At 41.7% G+C, this 6,695-nt stretch overlaps 1 pseudogene; it reads left to right on the top strand.

Annotated features, from left to right (window-relative positions):
* The first annotated feature begins 4,382 nt into the window (after positions 1 to 4,382).
* On the top strand, positions 4,383 to 5,244 carry LOC101603842 (annotated as a pseudogene).
* Positions 5,245 to 6,695: the final 1,451 nt, after the last annotated feature.

Raw genomic sequence — 6,695 nt, 5'->3', positions numbered from 1 at the left:
GTGCTTGCAAATAAATAAATAAAAATATTTTTTGTTTTAAAAATGACTTTGAGATTCCATCTCACTCTGGTGAGGATAGCTATCATAAAAACAATCAAATGACAAAAAATGCTGGTGAGGGTATGGGGTGAAAGGAACCCATATTTACTGTTGTTGGGAATATAAATTTGAACAGCCACTATGGTAATGACCATGGAGGTCTCTCAAAAATCTAAAAGTAGATCTGTCATATGACCCAGTTCTCCCACTCCTGGGCATATACCCTAAAGACCGCATTTTACCTGAGAGATACTTGCTCAGCCTTGTTTTTTTGTTTCTCCATTAATAATAGCTAGGAAATGTGATCAGCCCAGATACATATCAACTGATCTCTTGCCCTTTATTCCCTCCTTCAAAGCCCCTTAGTAAACTTTTACTCCAACTCACATACACATAAAACATTTGAAGCTAGGATTCATGTGTGAGAGACAGAACTTGCAGTGTTGGACTTTCTGGGTCTGGATTACCTCATAGATCTATCCATTTCCCTGAAATTTTCATAATCTTTCTTTACAGATGAATAAAACTCCATTGTGTAAATGTACCACATCTACATCATCCATTTGTCAGATGAAGGATATCTAGGCTGGTTCCATTTCCTAGTTATTGTGAATTGAATAGCATTGAACATGGATAAGCAAATATCTTTGTAATAATGAACATTACTATACTTTTAATCTAAAAATAAAATATACTGGCCATCCATATAATATTACAGTTTAAACACTTTTCTTTTTTTTTTTTTTTTTTTTTTTTTTGGTTTTTCGAGGTAGGGTCTCACTCTAGCCCAGGCTGACCTGGAATTCACCATGTAGTCTCAGGGTGGCCTCAAACTCACGGCAATCCTCCTACCTCAGCCTCCCGAGTGCTGGGATTAAAGGCGTGCGCCACCACGCCCGGCAAAACACTTTTCATTTGTGTGCTAAGTTTTAGCTCACTTAGAAAACTGTGGAATGGAAATGAGTAACGTTACTAAAGCTCATGTACCTGGCTAAATCTCAGGGATAACACGGAGACTAGTCTTATATTTTCCACTAATGCTCTTGACGCCAGAAGCTACTGAGTTCATCCACTCTTCATTCAGTAATTTCATTATATGTATAAATTTGTGTTTACAAAACTCACTCATAGAGAAATAATATATTGTATGTCTTGCAGAAACATGACGCTGATCCAAGAAAGACAAAAAGCTCAGCACAAATTACTACAGACAAAACCAGCAAGTATGTGTTTTACTGATCCATCATGCTAGACTCAAAGTGTCCCCAGCGTATTCTTCCCGTCACTCCCACTGTTACCGCTCTTATTACCGCAGCAAACTTTTAATGACTCACCTGTCTTTAAGGTTGTCCCTTAGGACATTTTTCCGCAGAGACTGGATCTCACTGTGTAGTCCATGAAGGCTTAGAACTCACCATCCTTCTCGCCTCTCAAATGCTGGGGCTGCACGTGCATGCCACTACACCTGCCAAGCCTTTTTTTTCCTTCTTTTTTTAAGTTTAGAAAGACTTTATCAGATTAAGGGAAAAAAGAGGAGAAAGTACAGAGAGCTCCTGCCAATGAGAAGGCAGGAAGGGATAAAGCCCCCACTATTCTTAATACAACAAAGTGATCCTGTAAAAATGTAAGTTAAATCAGGGCTGGAGAGATGGTTTAGCAGTTAAGGCTCTTGCCTCCAAAGCCTAAGGACCCATGTTCCACTTTGCAGATACCCCACTAAGCCAGATGCATCAAGGTGAGGCAAGCACAAGGTTGCATATGCCCACTGGGTGGCACAAGCATTTTGGAGTTCTATTTCAGTGGCTGAGGCCCTGGCACACTAATTCTCTCTCTGTCTCTTTCTAAAATAAAAATAAAATAAAATAAATTGTAAGTCAAATCACATTACTTTTCTACTCAAATAACCCTCAGGGATTTTTATTTTTTAAATATTTTATTTATTTATTTGAGAGAGAGGGTGGGAGAGAGGGAGTCAGAGAGAGAGAGAGAGAGAGAGAGAGAGAGAGAGAGAAATAGACAGATGGAGAGAATGGGCACAGCAGGGCCTCTAGCCATTGCAAACAAAATCCAGACCCATGTGCTGCTTTGTGCATCTGGCTTACTTGGGTCCTGATGAATGGAACCTGCGTCCTTAGGCTTTGCAGGCAAGTGTCTTAACCCTAAGTCATCTCTCCAGCCCAATTCTCAGTTTTAAGAAAATCCAAAGTCAGTTTTATAACTTATTTGTTCTCTGCCTCCCTCACATTTCCTTCCCCAGGCTCTCCCACATTGCCTCATGACTCTGACCTCGTCTCTGCACTCTGTAAGACAACTATGTTCACTGCCATACTACCATCACTGCTACTCTAGAAAGTAACTCCGTTTATTACTATACCACCGCTGCTGCCCCTTAGACTTTGGAAGGCAGCTATGCTTATCACTGTACCACCAATGTCACACACCTATTATACTATTGCTATGACAGTTAAGGGGTAACAGGGTCCCCAAAAGTAAAAGCAAGAAATGTTCTTGGGCCAGTAAGAGAAAATATAGCTTTTTGTACCCTTAACTACTTTCTTCTAAACCTCACCAGAGTAGGTGAATAAGTGCCTCTGGTCTTATCACTTCCTTCCTTAGAAGGGAAATGAATATAATCGGATTGCTTTCTTCCTGAGGACCTGGCAACACCCAGACACCTGCAGTCCGTCTAGTCCACCATCTGGTCCATAAACTACCGCAATCTGTGTTTCTAAGTGGGCTTTCTTACTTTCTGAGAACCACACTTTGGTTAGTGAGTGGGCAGAAGCTCTGTATGTCTTCTTTCTCCCAAGTGTTCTCTTAAGCTCTATCTCTATAAGCTCTATGGTCTATAATAGAAGCTTTGTATGATGGTTGAGGGTCTGGCAGCCCGTCTTCTGAGTTGCTGCTCACCCAAGAGCCAAGATAAGGCACCAGTACAGTTAAGGACACCCAAAGTTCCTGCTATTGCTTTTTCGTCTGTCCCGCTGAGCACAGAATCTTTCTGCCAGGGACAGATATACACATGGCTACTTCTCTGTCCCATCAAGTCTCTCTCTCTCTTTTTAAAACTATTTATTGATAACTTTCATAAATATAGACAATATGCCATATGCATAATCCCCTCTCACCAGCCTCCCATTTTCCACTCCCAACCCCCCTCCACTGAATCTCTTCTTTCCAAGTAGATTCTCTTCCATTTTGTTGTCATAATTTTCCCACTCCTATTATGCAGGTCTTGTGTAGGTAGTATCAGCCACTGTGAGGTCATGTATATCAAGGCCACTTTATGTTTGGATGAAAGCATTGCAAGCAGTCCAACCTTTTTCTTTGGCTCTTATATTTTTTTCTGCCACCTCCTCCACAATGGTGCCTGGGCCTTAAGTTCTCCACTCTCCTAGCCCCCTTTTACTTTCTTGGCCTCTATTACTGACTTTAATTCCAACTCACACACAAATCTAAACATTTGAAGCTAGGAACCATATGTTAGAGAGAACATGCCGCATTTGGCGTCCTGGGCCTGGGTTACTTCATTTAGCAAAATCATTTCCAGATTCATCCATTTCCCTGCAAATTTCATTTTTCTTTACCATTAACAAATCTACATTGTGTAAATGTACCACATTTTCATCCATTCATCAGCTGAAGGGCATCTGGGATGGTTCCATTTCCTAGTTATTGTGAATAGAGCAGCAATAAACATAGATAAGGCTGGGTGTGGTGGTGCACGCCTTTAATCCCAGCACTTGGGAGGCAGAGGTAGGAGGATCGCCGTGAGTTCGAGGCTACCCAGAGACTACACAGTAAATTCCAGGTCAGCCTGAACTAGAGTGAGACTCTACCTCAGAAAACCAAAAAAAAGGATAAACATAGATAAGCAACTATCTGCATATTAATGAGTGCAGTCCTGAAGGTAGATGCCAAGAAGTGGTATAGCTTTGTCATATGGTAAGTCTATTTTTTTAGCTATCTTAGAAACCTCTACACCAGTTTCCATAATGGTTATACCAATTTACATTCCCACCAAAAAATGTAGGATTCCTTTTCTTCTCTACCCTCTCCAGCATTCATTGTTATTTGTGATAGTCATTCTGACAGGAGTGAAATGGAATCTCAAAGTATTTTTAATTTGCATTTTCCTGATAGCTAAGAATGTAGAACATGTTTTAATGTTTACTGGAGATCTGTATTTCTTCTTTTAAGAATTTAATTCAGAGAAGCAGCTGCGCCGGTGCTGTGTGCAGGTCTCCGCGGCGGGTGCGCGTGGTCGGGGCAGCTGCCGATGGTCGCCTCTGAGTCAGGACGAGTCCGGTTCGGGTCCGTGCGCGGAGTTCTCTCTCTCTCGCTCGGCTGCGGGAAATCGGGCTGAAGCGACTGAGTCCGCGATGGAGAGAGAAAAGGAACAGTTCCGTAAACTCTTCATTGGTGGCTTACGCTTTGAAACCACTGAAGAAAGTTTGAGAAACTACTACAGCAATGGGGAAAGCTCACAGACTGTGTGGTAATGAGGGATCCTGCAAGCAAAAGGTCAAGAGGATCTGGTTTTGTAAATTCTCATCCATGGCTGAGGCAGATGCTGCCGTGGCTGCGAGGCCTCATTGGATTGATGGGAGAGTAGTTGAGCCAAAACGCGCGGTAGCCAGAGAGGAGTCTGGAAAACCTGGAGCCCATGTGACTGTGAAGAAGCTATTTGTTGGCGGAATTAAAGAAGACACCGAGGAGCATCACCTTAGAGATTACTTTGAAGAATATGGGAAAATTGATACTATTGAAATAATTACTGATAGGCAATCTGGAAAGAAAAGAGGTTTTGGCTTTGTTACCTTTAATGACCATGATCCTGTGGATAAAATGGTATTGCAAAAATACCACACCATTAATGGTCATAATGCAGAAGTAAGAGAAGCACTGTCAAGACACGAAATGCAGGAAGTCCAGAGTTCTAGGGAGTGGAAGAGGAGATGGATATGGAAGTGCACGTGGATTTGGGGACGCCTACAATGGATATGGAGGCGGACCTGGAGGAAATTATGGAAGCTGAAATTACAATGATTTTGGAAATTATAACCAGCAACCTTCTAACTGTGGTCCAGTGAAGAGTGGAAACTTTGGTGGCAGCAGGAACATGGGGGACCGTATGGTGGAGGAAACTGTGGTCCAGGAGGCCGAGGAGGACGTGGGGGTTATGGCGGGAGGAGCCGATACTGAGCTTCTTCCTACTTGCGATGGGCTGCACTGTATAAATAGGAGAGGATGAGAGCCCAGAGGTAACAGAACAGCTTCAGGTTATCGAAATAACAATGTTAAGGAAACTCTTATCTCAGCCATGCACAAATGTGCAGTGATATGACAGAAGACAGCAGAGCAGATGCAGAGAGCCGTTTTGTGAATGGATTGGATTATTTAATCACATTACCTTACTGTGGAGGAAGGATTGTAAAAAAAATGCCTTTGAGACAGTTTCTTAGCTTTTTAATTGTTGTTTCTTTCTAGTGGTCTTTGTAACAGTGTAGTGCCCCGACCAGCGGGACCTAGTTATTCATGAGGGCACCAGGAGGACCTTAGCCTGCAAAGAAAACGGGCCAGAGAGGGAAATGGACTCAGGCAAACCAACGCTTGTCGAGAGTCGTTTATTCAGCCAGAAGGCTCATCTTTTAAAGTCAGTTTTAGGTAGGGGAGGGGTAAGGGGAGTAGAGGGTGAGACAGTACAGAATCTTCTTGCACAAGGCATGAATCATATGGCAGACATGAATCATATGGAAGGGGGTCAGGGTGACCTAGGTGACCTAGGTGGTGGAAGGTTACAAACTCTTCTTGGCCTCAGGCCAGAGACATTGTGGTTGTTCTGGGACGTCATAACTCAGGGGCCTTGATACTGCAGGCGCAGAGCAGAATGTTTGTTCTTTAGCCAGAATGCAGCGGGGGTGGAGGAGGGGGTAAGGGAAAGACGAAGCATTTCTTCAGGGTGGTCCCCAACAGTGTAGAAGCATTCCTTCTTTGATAATGTTAAATTTGTAAGTTTCAGGTGACATGTGAAACCTTTTTTAAGATTTTTCTCAAAGTTTTGAAAAGCTATTAGCCAGGATCATGGTGTAATAAGACATAACGTTTTTCCTTTAAAAATTTTAAGTGTGTGTGTAGAGTTAAGAAGCTGTTGTACATTTATGATTTAATAAAATAATCCTAAAGGAAAAAAAAAGAATTTAATTCAGTTCCATGGCCTTTTTAAAATATAAAGTCCTTTTTTATTATTTAGGGATTGACAGCAAAAAAAAAATCACTAACTCTTCAAAAAAATCACTAACTCTTCTCTATAGCCCATTTTTGATTGGGTTGATTTCTTATTATTTAGTTTTTTGTACATCCTGGATATTAATCCTCTGTCAGAAGTGTAGCTGGCGAAGATTTTCCTCCCATCTTTAAGTTGCCTCTGTGCTCTATCCACAGTGCCCTTTACTATTCAAAAGCTTTATAATTTCATGAGGTTCTAATGGCTGATTAGTTATTTTACTTCCTAGCAATAGAGATTATATTCCAAAAGTTGTTGCCTAGGCCAATATGTTGCAGTGTTTCCCTTACTTATTACTCTAGCAGTTTCAGAGTTTCAAGTCTGATATTAAGATCTTTTATCCATGTGGACTTGACTTTTGTTCATGGAA

This window comes from Jaculus jaculus, chromosome 18 (genome assembly GCF_020740685.1).
Source record: "Jaculus jaculus isolate mJacJac1 chromosome 18, mJacJac1.mat.Y.cur, whole genome shotgun sequence".
Taxonomy (NCBI): Eukaryota; Metazoa; Chordata; class Mammalia; order Rodentia; family Dipodidae; genus Jaculus; species Jaculus jaculus.
The sequence above is the reverse complement of the archived record's forward strand: the minus strand, read 5'-3'. Positions and strand labels throughout refer to the sequence as shown.